Below are 19,408 nucleotides of genomic sequence, written 5' to 3' on the forward strand. Positions count from 1 at the left end.
ATAAATTACATACACCTAGATTACAAGTCCACTGCCATAAATTACCTACACCTAGATTACAAGACAACTGCTATAAATTACATACACCTAGATTTCAAGACCACTGCTATAAATTACATACACCTAGATTACAAGTCCACTGCAATAAATTACATACACCTAGATTACAAGACCACTGCCATAAATTACATACACCTAGATTTCAAGAACACTGCTATAAATTACATACGCCTAGATTACAAGTCCACTGCCATAAATTACATACACCTAGATTACAAGACCACTGCTATAAATTACGTACACCTAGATTACAAGTCCACTGCCATAAATTACATACACCTAGATTACAAGACCACTGCTATAAATTACATACACCTAGATTACAAGACCACTGCTATAAATTACATAGACCTAGATTACAAGGCCACTGCTATAAATTACATACACCTAGATTACAAGTCCATTGCTATAAATTACCTACACCTAGATCACAAGACCACTGCCATAAATTACATACACCTAGATTACAAGAACACTGCTATAAATTACATAGACCAATATTACAAGTCCACTGCCATAAATTACATACACCTAGATTACAAAACCACTGCTATAAATTGCATACACCTACATTACAAGTCCACTGCCATAAATTACATACACCTAGATTACAAGACCACTGCTATAAATTACATACACATAGATTACAAGACCACTGCTATAAATTACATACACCTAGATTTCAAGACAAGTGCTATAAATTACATACACCTAGATTACAAGACCACTGCCATAAATTACATACACCTAGATTACAAGAACACTGCCATACATTACATAGACCTAGATTACAAGAACACTGCTATAAATTACATACACCTAGATTACAAATCCACTGCCATAAATTACATACACCTAGATTACAAGTCCACTGCCATAAATTACATACACCTAGATTACAAGACCACTGCTATAAATTACATACACCTAGATTACAAGTCCACTGCCATAAATTACATACACCTAGATTACAAAACCACTGCTATAAATTGCATACACCTACATTACAAGTCCATTGCCATAAATTACATACACCTAGATTACAAGACCACTGCTATAAATTACATACACATAGATTACAAGACCACTGCTATAAATTACATACACCTAGATTTCAAGACAACTGCTGTAAATTACATACACCTAGATTACAAGACCACTGCCATAAATTACATACACCTAGATTACAAGTCCACTGCCATAAATTACATACACCTATATTACAAGACCACTTTTATAAATTACATACACCTAGATTACAAGTCCACTGCCATAAATTACATACACCTAGATTACAAGACCACTGCTATAAATTACATACACCTAGATTACAAGACCACTGCTATAAATTACATACACCTAGATTACAAGACCACTGCCATAAATTGCATACACCTAGATTACAAGTCCACTGCCATAAATTACATACACCTAGATTACAAGTCCACTGCTCTAAATTACATACACCTAGATTACAAGACAACTGCTACAAATTACATACACCTAGATTTCAAGACCACTGCTATAAATTACATACACCTAGATTACATGACCACTGCCATAAATTACATACACCTAGATTACAAGTCCACTGCCATAAATTACCTACACCTAGATTACAAGACAACTGCTATAAATTACATACACCTAGATTTCAAGACCACTGCTATAAATTACATACACCTAGATTACAAATCCACTGCAATAAATTACATACACCTAGATTACAAGACCACTGCCATAAATTACATACACCTAGATTTCAAGAACACTGCTATAAATTACATACACCTAGATTAGAAGTCCACTGCCATAAATTACATACACCTAGATTACAAGTCCACTGCCATAAATTACATACACCTAGATTACAAGACCACTGCTATAACTTACGTACACCTAGATTACAAGACCACTGCTATAAATTACATACACCTAGATTACGAGTCCACTACCATAAATTACATACACCTAGATTACAAGTCCACTGCCATAAATTACATACACCTAGATTACAAGACCACTGCTATAAATTACGTACGCCTAGATTACAAGACCACTGCAATAAATTACATACACATAGATTACAAGACCACTGCTATAAATTACATACACCTAGATTTCAAGACAACTGCTATAAATTACATACACCTAGATTACAAGACCACTGCCATAAATTACATACACCTAGATTACAAGAACACTGCCATACATTACATAGACCTAGATTACAAGAACACTGCTATAAATTACATACACCTAGATTACAAATCCACTGCCATAAATTACATACACCTAGATTACAAGTCCACTGCCATAAATTACATACACCTAGATTACAAGACCACTGCTATAAATTACATACACCTAGATTACAAGTCCACTGCCATAAATTACATACACCTAGATTACAAGACCACTGCTATAAATTGCATACACCTACATTACAAGTCCATTGCCATAAATTACATACACCTAGATTACAAGACCACTGCTATAAATTACATACACATAGATTACAAGACCACTGCTATAAATTACATACACCTAGATTTCAAGCCAACTGCTGTAAATTACATACACCTAGATTACAAGACCACTGCCATAAATTACATACACCTAGATTACAAGTCCACTGCCATAAATTACATACACCTATATTACAAGACCACTTTTATAAATTACATACACCTAGATTACAAGTCCACTGCCATAAATTACATACACCTAGATTACAAGACCACTGCTATAAATTACATACACCTAGATTACAAGACCACTGCTATAAATTACATACACCTAGATTACAAGACCACTGCCATAAATTACATACACCTAGATTACAAGTCCACTGCCATAAATTACATACACCTAGATTACAAGTCCACTGCTCTAAATTACATACACCTAGATTACAAGACAACTGCTACAAATTACATACACCTAGATTTCAAGACCACTGCTATAAATTACATACACCTAGATTACATGACCACTGCCATAAATTACATACACCTAGATTACAAGTCCACTGCCATAAATTACCTACACCTAGATTACAAGACAACTGCTATAAATTACATACACCTAGATTTCAAGACCACTGCTATAAATTACATACACCTAGATTACAAATCCACTGCAATAAATTACATACACCTAGATTACAAGACCACTGCCATAAATTACATACACCTAGATTTCAAGAACACTGCTATAAATTACATACACCTAGATTAGAAGTCCACTGCCATAAATTACATACACCTAGATTACAAGTCCACTGCCATAAATTACATACACCTAGATTACAAGACCACTGCTATAACTTACGTACACCTAGATTACAAGACCACTGCTATAAATTACATACACCTAGATTACGAGTCCACTACCATAAATTACATACACCTAGATTACAAGTCCACTGCCATAAATTACATACACCTAGATTACAAGACCACTGCTATAAATTACGTACACCTAGATTACAAGTCCACTGCCATAAATTACATACACCTAGATTACAAGACTACTGCTATAAATTTCATACACCTAGATTACAAGACCACTGCTATAAATTACATAGACCTAGATTACAAGGCCACTGCTATAAATTACATACACCTAGATTACAAGTCCATTGCTATAAATTACCTACACCTAGATTACAAGACCACTGCCATAAATTACATACACCTAGATTACAAGAACACTGCTATAAATTACATACACCTAGATTACAAGTCCACTGCCATAAATTACATACACCTAGATTACAAAACCACTGCTATAAATTGCATACACCTACATTACAAGTCCACTGCCATAAATTACATACACCTAGATTACAAGACCACTGCTATAAATTACATACACATAGATTACAAGACCACTGCTATAAATTACATACACCTAGATTTCAAGACAACTGCTATAAATTACATACACCTAGATTACAAGACCACTGCCATAAATTACATACACCTAGATTACAAGAACACTGCCATACATTACATAGACCTAGATTACAAGAACACTGCTATAAATTACATACACCTAGATTACAAATCCACTGCCATAAATTACATACACCTAGATTACAAGTCCACTGCCATAAATTACATACACCTAGATTACAAGACCACTGCTATAAATTACATACACCTAGATTACAAGTCCACTGCCATAAACTACAAACACCTAGATTACAAGACCACTGCTATAAATTACATACACCTAGATTACAAGACCACTGCTATAAATTACATAGACCTAGATTACAAGACCACTGCTATAAATTACATACACCTAGATTACAAGTCCACTGCCATAAACTACAAACACCTAGATTACAAGACCACTGCTATAAATTACATACACCTAGATTACAAGACCACTGCTATAAATTACATACACCTAGATTACAAGACCACTGCTATAAATTACATACACCTAGATTACAAGACCACTGCCATAAATTACATACACCTAGATTACAAGTCCACTGCCATAAATTACATACTTATATAGACGTATGGAGAGAAATATACATTAAAGTTGAATTTGAGTCCCCAACTTAATTATATTATGTATCATACAGGGAAGCAAAGTGTATCAACCCTGTGTAAAGAGAATCAATCTCTAAGCTAATTAAATGGGCAGGGGGGTGCTCTATATCCTAGTATAAACGTAAACAAATGTGAAGAGAAAATGGATATATCAGAGCACACAATCGCCACAAATAAAAGTGATGTGTAAGTGAGTTGGCTGTGAGCGAGCCAAGTATAATAAAATATAACTTTTAATATTACATATAAAATAAAATAGAGTTGGTGAAGAACATTCACACATATACAGTGCAGGGTTAAAAACACTTAAAAATTGGGAACTGAATGCTGAGATGCCCAGGTAATAACCATTAATGTGAGTTTGAGTGAGAGAATCTGGCAGGGAGGCACCACAAAATGCTCACGGATTGCACAAAAAACTAAGCTATAAAAGAGGATTGACCTCACACAACAATATATCTATCTAGTGCAATGCTGGAGCAGTGCCTAAGCCTGTCAGAGTCCCAAACAATAATGTATCAGGTAGTGTAGTAGTTAACAAAAACTCGAATATCAAATGTAAGATGTAGGACTAATAATAAAAAGAGCCCAAAACAAATACCGGACTAGTATACACTTTGATTACGTATAAGTTACATATACCATTCCCTATAAGGTACCAATTACCACATAACCCACATAAGGCAAATAGTTTCAGCATTCATAGAGAGCGCCTTGATGCGCATTTCGCCACGCTCGTGGCTTTGTCAAAGGCTAACCCGACTTGCGCCGAACTCACTGTTAAAATAGTGCTGTTAGCCAATAGGGGGTGAGTAATCGTACACACCCCTATGATAATAGCCAATCGTTAGTGACCCATCCGATTGGGTAGTCACCTGTCACATGACTTCTTGGGCAATGACGTACACTTGGAGGCGTATATTGTTGACGCTTATGTAAACGCTTGTTATAAGACAGGACTTGTGTATCGGTAACTTGCTAACATTGATCTAGGCTCGAATGAGCTATACTGTATATCAGCTGCTTAACACGGAACATAACCTCCTCAAAAATAAACATCTTATATATAACGAAAGATCTAAATAAATTTATGATCGTTGTCAATTGCGCCAATGTAATATGTAGCTTGTGAATATTATATAGTGACCATAACCATTATGTTGCATATTCATTGTAATGTTGGTTAAACCACAAGATAAAAGGTATAAGATAATGATAAATAGATATCGATATCGCATAAGGAGGTGAAATCATCAGAGCTCCGGTACTATCTATTATCAAATATATTCTGTCCGATTGTGTTTTGTTAATGGAATGACACGTAGGAGCTGACATGTTGTATACCTTGTTTAAATTGTTGAGCAGACCGATAGTACACTCGAAACATGATGATGATATTTTAGTATTTATGTGTCATAATTTTTTATAACAGTAGGATATTATTATAATATTTTATTATTAGGTTTTAGGTTCTCAATATATTATAATAGCAATTAGTATTTAGCTGTGTTGATAACAAATGATAATGTTATCATAGTATAATTGCATTTTCATAATTATACACGGATTAATATGGGGATATCAATAAATGACTGTTTATTAATCCCATAAATGTATAGTCTTACTGACATCTTATGTTGGATTGACAAAAAATTAATATAGAGAGGAGAAATTAATTAGCAAGAAGGAGAGGTATAAAATAGGCTTTGTTCTTTTGCCATCTTTGGTAGATGTTATATGCATTATATGCATAACATATATAGCTATATATCTCTATTATGTCTATAGAGCTGTGGTACCACATTTGTTTGTACGGAATTGAACTAAAATAATTCTATGTGTAAATTGTTGATTCGATAGTCAGAGGAAACATAATGATTTACTGAGTATATATAGAGGATTTGTAGTGTAGCTCAGTTTTATCATTCTCTATGAATGCTGAAACTATTTGCCTTATCTGGGTTATGTGGTAATTGGTACCTTATAGGGAATGTAACTTATACGTAATCAAAGTGTATACTAGTCCGGTATTTGTTTTGGGCTCTTTTTATTATTAGTCCTACATCTTACATTTGATATTCGAGTTTTGTTAACTACTACACTACCTGATACACTATTGTTTGGGACTCTGACAGGCTTAGGCACTGCTCCAGCATTGCACTAGATAGATATATTGTTGTTTGAGGTCAATCCTCTTTTATAGCTTAGTTTTTTGTGCAATCCGTGAGCATTTTGTGGTGCCTCCCTGCCAGATTCTCTCACTCAAACTCACATTAATGGTTATTACCTGGGCATCTCAGCATTCAGTTCACAATTTTTAAGTGTTTTTAACCCTGCACTGTATATGTGTGAATGTTCTTCACCAACTCTATTTTATTTTATATGTAATATTAAAAGTTATATTTTATTATACTTGGCTCGCTCACAGCCAACTCACTTACACATCACTTTTATTTGTGGCGATTGTGTGCTCTGATATATCCATTTTCTCTTAACATTTGTTTACATAAATTACATACACATAGATTACAAGACAACTGCTATAAATTACATACACCTAGATTACAAGACCACTGCTATAAATTACATACACCTAGATTACAAGACAACTGCTATAAATTACATACACCTAGATTACAAGACCACTGCTATAAATTACATACACCTAGATTACAAGACCACTGCTATAAATTACATACACCTAGATTACAAGACCACTGCTATAAATTACATACACCTAGATTTCAAGACCACTGCTATAAATTACATACACCTAGATTACAAGAACACTGCTATAATTTACATACACCTAGATTACAAGTCCACTGCCATAAATTACATACACCTAGATTACAAGACCACTGCTATAAATTACATACACCTAGATTACAAATCCACTGCCATAAATTACATACACCTAGATTACAAGTCCACTGCTATAAATTACATACACCTAGATTACAAGACCACTGCTATAAATTACATACACCTAGATTACAAGACCACTGCTATAAATTACCTACACCTAGATTACAATACCACTGCCATAAATTACATACACCTAGATTACAAGAACACTGCTATAATTTACATACACCTAGATTACAAGTCCACTGCCACAAATTACATACACCTAGATTACAAGACCACTGCTATAAATTACATAACCTAGATTACAAATCCACTGCCATAAATTACATACACCTAGATTACAAGACCACTGCTATAAATTACATACACCTAGATTACAAGTCCACTGCCATAAATTACATACATCTAGATTACAAGACCACTGCTCTAAATTACATAGACCTAGATTACAAGACCACTGCTATAAATTACATACACCTAGATTACAAGTCCACTGCCATAAATTACATACACCTAGATTACAAATCCACTGCCATAAATTACATACACCTATATTACAAGACCACTTTTATAAATTACATACACCTAGATTACAAGACCACTGCTATAAATTACATACACCTAGATTACAAGACCACTGCTATAAATTACCTACACCTAGATTACAATACCACTGCCATAAATTACATACACCTAGATTACAAGAACATTGCTATAATTTACATACACCTAGATTACAAGTCCACTGCCATAAATTACATACACCTAGATTACAAGACCACTGCTATAAATTACATAACCTAGATTACAAATCCACTGCCATAAATTACATACACCTAGATTACAAGACCACTGCTATAAATTACATACACCTAGATTACAAGTCCACTGCCATAAATTACATACATCTAGATTACAAGACCACTGCTCTAAATTACATACAGCTAGATTACAAGACCACTGCTATAAATTACATACACCTAGATTACAAGACCACTGCTATAAATTACAAACACCTAGATTACAAGACCACTGCTATAAATTACATACACCTAGATTACAAGACCACTGCTATAAATTACAATCACCTAGATTACAAGACCACTGCTATAAATTACATACACCTAGATTACAAGACCACTGCTATAAATTACATACACCTAGATTACGAGTCCACTGCCATAAATTACATACACCTAGATTACAAGTCCACTGCCATAAATTACCTACACCTAGATTACAAGTCCACTGCCATAAATTACCTACACCTAGATTACAAGACCACTGCTATACATTACATACACCTAGATTACAAACCACTGCCATAAATTACATACACCTAGATTACAAGTCCACTGCCATAAATTACATACACCTAGATTACGAGTCCACTGCCATAAATTACATACACCTAGATTACAAGTCCACTGCCATAAATTACATACACCTAGATTACAAGACCACCGCTATAAATTACATACACCTAGATTACAAGACCACTGCTATGAATTACATACACCTAGATTACGAGTCCACTGCCATAAATTACATACACCTAGATTACGAGACCACTGCCATAAATTACATACACCTAGATTACGAGTCCACTGCCATAAATTACATACACCTAGATTACAAGACCACTGCTATAAATTACATACACATAGATTACAAGACCACTGCTATAAATTACATACACCTAGATTACGAGTCCACTGCCATAAATTACATACACCTAGATTACGAGACCACTGCCATAAATTACATACACCTAGATTACGAGTCCACTGCCATAAATTACATACACATAGATTACGAGACCACTGCCATAAATTACATATACCTAGATTACAAGACCACTGCTAAAAATTACATACACCTAGATTACGAGTCCACTGTCATAAATTACATACACCTAGATTACAAGACCACTGCTATAAATTACATACACCTAGATTACAAGACCACTGTCATAAATTCCATACACCTAGATTACAATTCCACTGCCATAAATTACATACACCTAGATTACAAGTCCACTGCCATAAATTACATACACCTAGATTACAATTCCACTGCCATAAATTACATACACCTAGATTACGAGTCCACTGCCATAAATTACATAGACCTAGATTACAAGACCACTGCTATAAATTACATACACCTAGATTACAAGACCACTGCTATAAATTACATACACCTAGATTACAAGTCCACTGCCATAAATTACATACACCTAGATTATGAGTTTTGCGCTAAACATGTTCTGAAACTAACGCCAAAAAAATGCGTTATTTCACCCTCCATTGCGCTGCCATTATGTGTTACTAAAAAGCCTCCTTGTGCGTGCAATACGGTGGCGTTAAGCTCCATACCGCACAAAAGCCAAGGGCTGCTTTGACGTGCTCATACACGCTTTCTCCAACAGATATCAATGGGGAGAGAGTGTTAGAAAAAAAAACCTAACACTTGAGGTGCGGAATGAAAAAGCTTCATAACGCAACCCGACTGATGTCTATAGGGAAAAAAGTTAAGTTTAAACCTAACACCCTAATATAAACCCCAAATCTAAACACCCCTAATATGCCGCCTCCCCCGACATCGCCAACACCTAAATAAAGTTATTAACACCTAATTTGCCGCTCCCAACATCGTCGACACTAATAAAAGTTATAAACCCCTATTCTGCAGCTTCCCGACATCGCAGCAACTATAATAAAGTTATTAACCCTAATTCTACTGCTCCCTGACATCACGACATCACCACCACTATAATAAAGTTATTAACCACTAAACCTCCGGCCTTCAACATCGCCGCCACTATAATAAAATTGTTAACCCCTAAACCTCCGGCCTCCCACATCGCCATCACTATAATAAAGTTATTAACCCCTAAACCTCTGGCCTCCCAAATCGCCGCCACTAAATAAACCTATTAACCACTAAACTGACACCTCCCCACATCTCAAAACACTAAATTAAACTATTAACCCCTAAACCTAACACCCCCTAACTTTAAATTAAAATTACATTACAAAAAATAATAAACACTAAATTACGAAAAATAAAAAAACACTAAATTTATAAAAATAATAAATGAAATTATCAAAAATAAAAACAATTATACCTGTTCTAATAGCCCTATAAAAATAAAAAAGCCCCAGCAAAATAAAAACACCCCCTAGCCTACAATAAACTACCAATAACCCTTAAAGGGCCTTTTCTAGGGCATTGCCCTAAGTTAAACAGCTCTTTTACCTGTAAAAAAATACAAATTCCCCCAACAGTAAAACCCACCACCCAACCAACCCCCCAAAATAAAAAACAAAACTCTAAAAAATCCCTAAACTACTCATTGCCTCTAAGGGGGTATTTGTATGGGCATTACCCTTACAAGGCATTTCAGCTCTTTTTCACTGCCCTTAAAAGGGTATTCAGCTCTTTTCCAAGTGTCCATCCCTAATCTTAAAAAAACCACCCACAAAAACAAACAAAAAAACCTAACACTAACCCCAGAATATCTGCTCACGGTTCCTGAAGTCCAGACATCCATCCTCATCCAGGCAGCGAGAAATCTTCATCCACGTGGCAACAGCTTCATCTATCTGGGGGACGTCAGGGACGCTGGCGGTCTAGGAGTTAATAGGTTTAGTTTAGTAGTTACTATGAGGGGTAATGAAGGTTTAGGGGGTTAATACTTTATTATAGCGTTGACGATGTGGGGGGCCACGGGTTTAGGGCTTAATAGGTTTATTTAGTGGCAGAGATGTGGGAGGTCGGAGGTTTAGGGCTTAATAACTTTATTATAGTGGTGGCAATGTCGGGGAGCGGCAGATTAGGGGGTAATATATTGAAATAGTTTTGGTGATGTGGGTGGGCGGCAGATTAGGGGTTAATAAGTTTAATATAGTGTTTGCGATGCGGGAGGGTGGAGGTTTAGGGGTTAATAGGTAGTTTATGGGTGTTAGTGTACTTTGCAACAGTTTAGTTTTAAGTTTTGTCAAACTTTTTTTTTCGCAAAATCCATAACTACTGCTCTCAGATGGCAGTATGGACCATGTCAATATAGAGCATAACACAAGCATTTTTAGCCGGTCCGCACAACCTGTAATACCAGTGCTATGAAAATCCCACACTAAAAAGGTCATTTTTTTTGAGTGCGGAATGGACATCGCGTTACAGGCTTAAATGCTTGCGGTATACCTATACCGACACGACTCATAATATGCGTCAATGGCCATTACGCTGGAATTGCCATTTTTTCAGCGTTAAAAACCGTACCGCAACACTTGTAATCTAGCCGATAATTAGATCATTCAAATGTTTTAACTAAACAGTTTTTTTAAATGATCCCACACACTGGTTGACTGAAAATATTCACATGAGGTGTGGAGCAACATTTAGGTAAGTGTACATTACTCAATACCTTGTTATAAAGGCTATAGATTATGCCTGGTATTAGCTATCTTTCTGATCAAATCCTTACTGCATCAAGTACTGAGCACACTAAATATTCCCATGTTTGTTGTGTTATGGATCAGTAGTCTCACTGGTTAGAAAGAGAGGTAACTTGAAATCCTCGCAACTGAATGAGCGGTTGACTTTGGGTGTTCCAGGGCAATCTGATTGGAGTTTTCACCTTATTGTCAACCAAGAGATTTAATTTTCCATTCACTTTTTCAGTATAAACGTTAGTGAGCTGTTTTATAAAATCTGTTATTTTCATGTGTGTTATTGATTTTTTCTGTAAGTTTTGGATGGCATTTTGTGATGTTGTATCAGTTATAGTGGAAGTGAACGGTTATAAAATAAATAAGGTTCCAATAATAATAAAGAAGCTGATTTTGTGACTTGCGACTGTAACTATGGGTGGGTACAAATCTCTTTCAATTTTGCCATTTTTAAGTTGTAATATTTTAATGAGTATTTCTTTATTAGAGCTATCAGTTTCACAAACTGGTTTTATGGAATCCAGATCAGTAAAATCTGTATTCCCTGCATTCAGTGCCAATAGAAAGCTGTTTCAAGAATAATGTACAGCTCATTAACCTCCTGACAGTATTATGATGAACCACAGGGCTGCATGTCATATAGATGGCAGTTTCAACTCCACTGATTTCTAGACTCATCCTCCTAAAATTACTATTTTACCAGCCTTTTGTATAACTCAATTATTGCATAATCTGCTGGTGCTTTATAAATAAATAATGATAATAATAATAATAATATTTAAGACTGGTCAATTCTTAAGCTTTCTAACTACTCCCAGCCATTACAGGTTAATTTCACAACAAGTCAATGCCTCTAATGGAACTGACTTTCCTATGAAATCTTATCCAACAATCACCCCACATCCAAGCCAGAAACACATCCTTCTTCCACAACTGTTAATTTAATCTTTATTTTTGATTGAGGTTACTGTTTCTCATTTTCACTTCCTCAAAAAAGAGATCATTTTTTGTATATTTTTATTTTAATTGAGGTACTGATTTGACATACGGACAGAATATGTTAAGGGATGCAAAACAGAGTACAATATGAAATTATATCATGTTATACAAATGCTGACAGTTCACATCTCAACAAGAGCGTGGAATTAGAACTTATATGATAAAATAAAAAAATTATGAGAGACCAAACATATAATTCTACTCAATGAAAATCTTCTAAATACAACTTGCATTTAACCTCTTTTCCTTGTTATAAAATAAACACACAAAACTGAAAAAAAAAGAATAGATAGAAACATAGATATTGACGGCAGTTAAGAGCCATAGGCCCAGCAAGTCTGCCCGATATTACCTAACAGTATAAACTTATCTTGTTGGTAGGATAGCCTTATGCTTGTCCCAGGCATAAGTTGTTATGTAGGATAGCCTTATGCTTGTCCCAGGCATTTTTAAAGTCCCCCACAGTGTTTGTCGCTACTACCTCTTGCGGAAGTTTATTCCATAAATCAATCACTCTTTCTGTAAAGAAGCTTCCTCAAATTACTCCTGAATCTATTAACCTTCAGCTTGAGCTCATGACCCCTTGTTCTTGAATTTTCAATTTTATGTAAAATACCCACAGCCTCAGTTTTACTAAACCCTTTAACATACTTGAAAGTTGCTATCATATCACCTCTTTCCCTTCTCTCCTCTAAGCTATACATAATTAGGTCATTGAGCCTATCCTGGTAAGTTTTATTTTTTAGACCATGTACTATTTTGGTAGCCTCCTTTGCATAGATTCAAGTTTGTCAAGATAGACAATTATCCTTGATCTCATTACTCCTCTCCTCTCTTTTAAAGTCCTCCTAGTATGGGGAACAGTTAGTTATACAGTAACAGGGGTCAATATAATATAACACTGTCTAACATAATATTCATGACTAATGCAGTGTAGACCCATAAGGCTGTTATTGGGTCCAAAATAATGGAAAATAACCTGCGTGAATATTTTGAATAACAAAATTTGTATTAATAAAGGGATGTACCAATTGTGTTTGGGAGTCATTAGATAAAGCTTGAATAACTGTGAGCCATTTGCAAAAGAAACTTTTTAGGAGGTTATCAAAGCAAAGCATACTGTTCCAGAATTAGTTGTGTAATTAACTTTTTTTTAAAGTGAGCAAATTTGAGTGCATACATTGTATTCCAATTCTTCAACAAGAGATTCCTAAGTAATAAAATAATTGTATCCCTTGATGCCTTTATTCACTATCTTTAGCTATTCTTACCCACAGAAGGTTCACAACAGCCCTAAACAGTCTCTTAATTTTCAGCAGCCTCTCTAGCTTTACCAACTTCATTAGGCTCTCCAGTTTTACCAATCTCACCAGGTTCTCCATCTTCACAGCCTCTCCAGCCTCTCTAGCTTCACTACACCCAAAAGGCTCTCCAGCTTCACCAGCCTCTCCAGCTTCACTACACCCATCATTATATCCATCTTCACAAGCCTTGCAAGCCTCTCCAGCTTCACTACACCTCACTACACCCACCAGGCTCTCTAGCTTCATTAGCCTCTCCAGCTTCACTACACCCACCAGACTCTCCAACTTCACCAGCCTCTCCAGCCGCTCAAGCTTCATTACACCCACCAGGCTCTCCAGATTCACCAGCCTCTCCAGTAGCTCAAGCTTCACTACACCCTCCAGGCTCTCCAGCTTCACCAGCCTCTCAAGCTTCACTACATTCACCAGGCTCTCCAGCATTACCAGCCTCTCAAGCTTTACTGCACCCACCAGGCAATCAAACTTTACCAGCCTCCAAGCTTCTCAATCTTCACTACATCCAACAGTCTCTCCAGCTTAACCAGCCTCTCAAACCTCTCAAACTTCACTGCATCCACCAGGCTCTCCAGCTTCACCAGCCTCTCCAACTATTCAATCTTCACTACATCCACCAGGCTCTGCGAATTCACCAGCCTCTCAAGCTTCACTGCGCCCACCAGGCTCTCCAGCTTCACCAGCCTCCAAGACTCTCAAGCTTCACTACATCCACAAGGCTCTTCAGCTTCACCAGCCTCTCAAGCTTCACTACACCCAACTGCTCTCCAGCTTAACTAACCTTGCAAGCCTCTCAAGCTTCACTAAATCCACCAGGCTCACCAGTTTCACCATCCTCTCAAGCCTCTTAAGCTTCACTACATTCAACAGGCTCTCCAGCTTCACCAGCCTCTCCAGTTGCTCAATCTTCACTACATCCACAAAGCTCTTCAGCTTCACCAGCCTCTCAAGCTTCACTACACCCAACAGCTATCCAGCTTCACTAGCCTCGCAAGTCTCTCAAGCTTCACTACATCCACCAGGCTCACCAGTTTCACCAGCCTCTCAAGCCTCTTAAGCTTCACTACATCCACCAGGCTCTCCAGCTTCACCAGCCTCTCCAGTTGCACAATCTTCACTACATCCACAAGGCTCTCCAGCTTCACCAGCCTCTCAAGCTTCACTACACCAAACAGCTCTCCAGCGTCACTAGCCTCACCAGCCTCTCAAGCTTCACTACATCCACCTGATACTGATACTGGTTTCTAAACTAATAACTGAATATTTTACTCACACAATAAAAATGATAAAGACACAAAAACTGTGTTCTAAAGTAATAACAGTAGGTTGTACTCACACAATAAAGAGCTTTGATAAGTGCACAATGAAAGAGCCTAGGGCTTCTCAGTATTGTCAAATATTTATTCTGCTTTTTAAGAACAATTAAAATCAATTAACAAGAAAGATGTATCTCAGGTTTGTTTGTGCATCTTAGGATTTGACCCAAGAGACGTGCTTTTTAATTGATTTTTTTTGTTCTGAAAATGCAGAATAAATATTTAAAGATCCTGAAAAATCCATGGCTCTTTATATAGAGTGTTTGCTGTGGATGTACAGCATCAAAGCAACCACAAGTATTACCTTTTTAAACAGTATCACACTATGGGCTCAATTCTCTAAAGCTCTTTGTTCCGATCTGCCATTGCTACAAGATTCTTTATATGGTTTTCTAAACGCAACATTTTACGGTGAGGGCTGTGTATCTCACCAAGGGGCGGAGCCTATATTGCTGTTTGTGAAGAAGAGATACATACAGTGTAGTGCTTAAAGGGACAGTGTACCGTAATATAGTTTTTTCTTAATATGTTTACTATGATTTGCTATACCAGTTGAGTATAAAATGTATTGCTTCTGTATATTTATTTTTGTATATGAGAAAGCTGGTTTTGTTCTTTTAAAACCACAATCTACAACAATTGGTTAAGCTTTCCGTACACAAATGCTTTATATTATCTCTGCCTGTATACCAAAGTCCAATACTTAGAGAAACAAATGAAAATTAGCATTTTATTACTTGTCTCTACTACCTCCTATTAGGGGCGAGATTACATATGCGGCGCAATCTTCATTGTTACTGCTGAAACCTGCGTCGCCCGTAATTTCCCCTCGCACATCGGATAATCACATATATCCCGGTGGCAGCTCATAAACTGCCGTAAGTTAGATAAACTAGAGATGACCACATTTCTGGAGTCGCCAGTGACATACGGCAGTTTAGAAACTGCCAGCGCATAAGAAAAAAAAAAAAAGGAAATCTGCCGTTAAAATCTATTCTTTCTCCTAAAAATAAACCTGACACATCAAAACCCCTATATCCGCCATCACCCCACATCACAACTAATAATAAAATGATTAACCCCTAAACTCCACGCAATATACCTAATTAAACTATTAACACCTAATCTGCCATTCACCCACATCACAATCTACTTAATAAATGTATTAATCCCTAATCCACCACCCCCACATTGCAAAGTATCTAATTAATCTATTAACCCATAAACCGCTACCCCCCACATCGCACTAAATCTAATTAAGCTATTAACTCCTAAACCATCAACCCCCCCCCACAACGCAAATAACTAACGGCTAGATTACGAGTTTTGCGGTATGAGTGAAAAAGCAGCGTTAAGGCTCATAACGCTGCTTTTTCACTACAGCTGGTATTACGAGTCTTGCAGATTTAGGGGCACCGCACACTTTTTTGGCCTTAACGCAAATTAACTTACGCAATTTGCGTAAAGTCTTTTTTCAATGGGACTTCCATAGCGCCGATATTACAAGTTTTTTCTGGGAGGCCAAAAAGTGAGCGGTACAACCTATCCCGCAAGATTCTTAATGCAATCTAAAGTCAGTAGTTATGAGTTTTACGCTACAAAGCTGTAGCATAAAACTCATAACTAAAGTGTTAAAAAGTACACTAACGGGGGACGGAGCCAACAGCCCAAGCGATGAGACGCACGTCTTCAGAGCTCCCACAAGATATTCAATTTAATACCTGCCTTTCCTAACCAGACACTCCTTAAGAGCTATTTATAGGGTCTTATTAAGACTCTGACTACAGAAATACAAAATCCATACCTCTATACTCCTTTTAGGACAGCTAATAAACTAAAATGGATACTGGATCTCAGTGAAGAGCTTTCAACAGAGGTGCGAGGCACCATCTTGGACCCTAGACACCTTTCCTACACGCAGCAGATCTGTTTTCAATTAGCACGACTTATGCTTCTCTGAGCTTCATGGTCGTTGCAGGTTAGTTCCCCCTTGGTAACTTGGAACAAGAAACAGCTATCAATATATCTGTTACAACCTACTTAACATGGAGGCGCATATCGTCAATGCACTGCGCAATCTTATGTCCAGACTCGACACTCAGCATACAGTGCTTACCAAGACATTGAAACTTACCTCCAGCCAAACCTGAGACGAGTTTAACGAACATCTGTTAGAATATACTGGCTCCTCACCTCATATAAAGGCCTTGTATGGCCCTCACACTGAAGATCAGCATATGGAGGACACTACTGTGGGTGACGGCGGGGTGAAAGGTTAATGTACCTTAGGAGTCAGTCCCACAGACATTGGATGGTCGGGAGATTACTGGTGTGGAGGCCCAGAGATTCCACCCACTGAGAAGACTCCAGCAGCACTTTCCTTTAATATAATGCTCCTATAATATAATATTCCCTTCCCATATACTAGGTCTGCAGACTGGGGAGACCCAAATACAACAGGGCGTGCAATTTCTAAAGTCAAAGGCATCTGCATTATTTATACCCATGCTGTTTCGGGTTATAGAGTCGTTCTTTTCACACTTATGTCTACCATGTTACTAACTTCATAAGCAGCAATATACCCTAAGAAGATGTTAGTATGCAAACGACTTTATATTTATTGGAATGCAATGTATAAGCTCTGTTGGTTGGTTATATTCTATTCTGCTTACTAACGGCTAGATTTGGAGTTTTGTCGGTAACGACCCGAAAAACTAACGCCGGCTTTTTTCTGGCCGCACCATAAAAATAACTCTGGTATTGAGAGTCCACATAAAGGCTGCGTTAGGCTCCAAAACAGGAGCGTAGAGCATTTTTAACGCAGCTTCAACTCTCGATACCAGAGTTGCTTACGCAAGCGGCCAGCCTCAAAAACGTGCTCGTGCACGATTCTCCCATAGGAAACAATGGGGCTGTTTGAGCTGAAAAAAAACCTAACACCTGCAAAAAAGCCGCGTTCAGCTCCTAACGCAGCCCCATTGTTTGCTATGCGGAAACACTTCCTACGTCTGCACCTAACACCCTAACATGTACCCCGAGTCTAAAAACCCTTAACCTTACACTTATTAACCCCTAATCTGCCGCCCCCGCTATCGCTGACCCCTGCATATTATTATTAACCCCTAATCTGCCGCTCCGTAAACCGCCGCTACTTACATTATCCCTATGTACCCCTAATCTGCTGCCCTAACATCGCCGACCCCTATATTATATTTATTAACCCCTAATCTGCCCCCCACAACGTCGCCTCCACCTGCCTACACTTATTAACCCCTAATCTGCCGACCGGACCTGAGCGCTACTATAATAAAGTTATTAACCCCTAATCCGCCTAATTAACCCTATAATAAATAGTATTAACCCCTAATCTGCCCTCCCTAACATCGCCGACACCTAACTTCAATTATTAACCCCTAATCTGCCGACTGGAGCTCACCGCTATTCTAATAAATGTATTAACCCCTAAAGCTAAGTCTAACCCTAACACTAACACCCCCCTAAATTAAATATAATTTTAATCTAACGAAATTAATTAACTCTTATTAAATAAATTATTCCTATTTAAAGATAATTTATTTTACAGGTAACTTTGTATTTATTTTAACCAGGTACAATAGCTATTACATAGTTAATAACTATTTAATAGCTAAAATAGTTAAAATAATTACAAAATTACCTGTAAAATAAATCCTAACCTAAGTTACAATTAAACCTAACACTACACTATCAATAAATTAATTAAATAAACTACCTACAATTACCTACAATTAACCTAACACTACACTATCAATAAATTAATTAAATACAATTCCTACAAA

Source organism: Bombina bombina, chromosome 3 (genome assembly GCF_027579735.1).
Source record: "Bombina bombina isolate aBomBom1 chromosome 3, aBomBom1.pri, whole genome shotgun sequence".
NCBI lineage: Eukaryota > Metazoa > Chordata > Amphibia > Anura > Bombinatoridae > Bombina > Bombina bombina.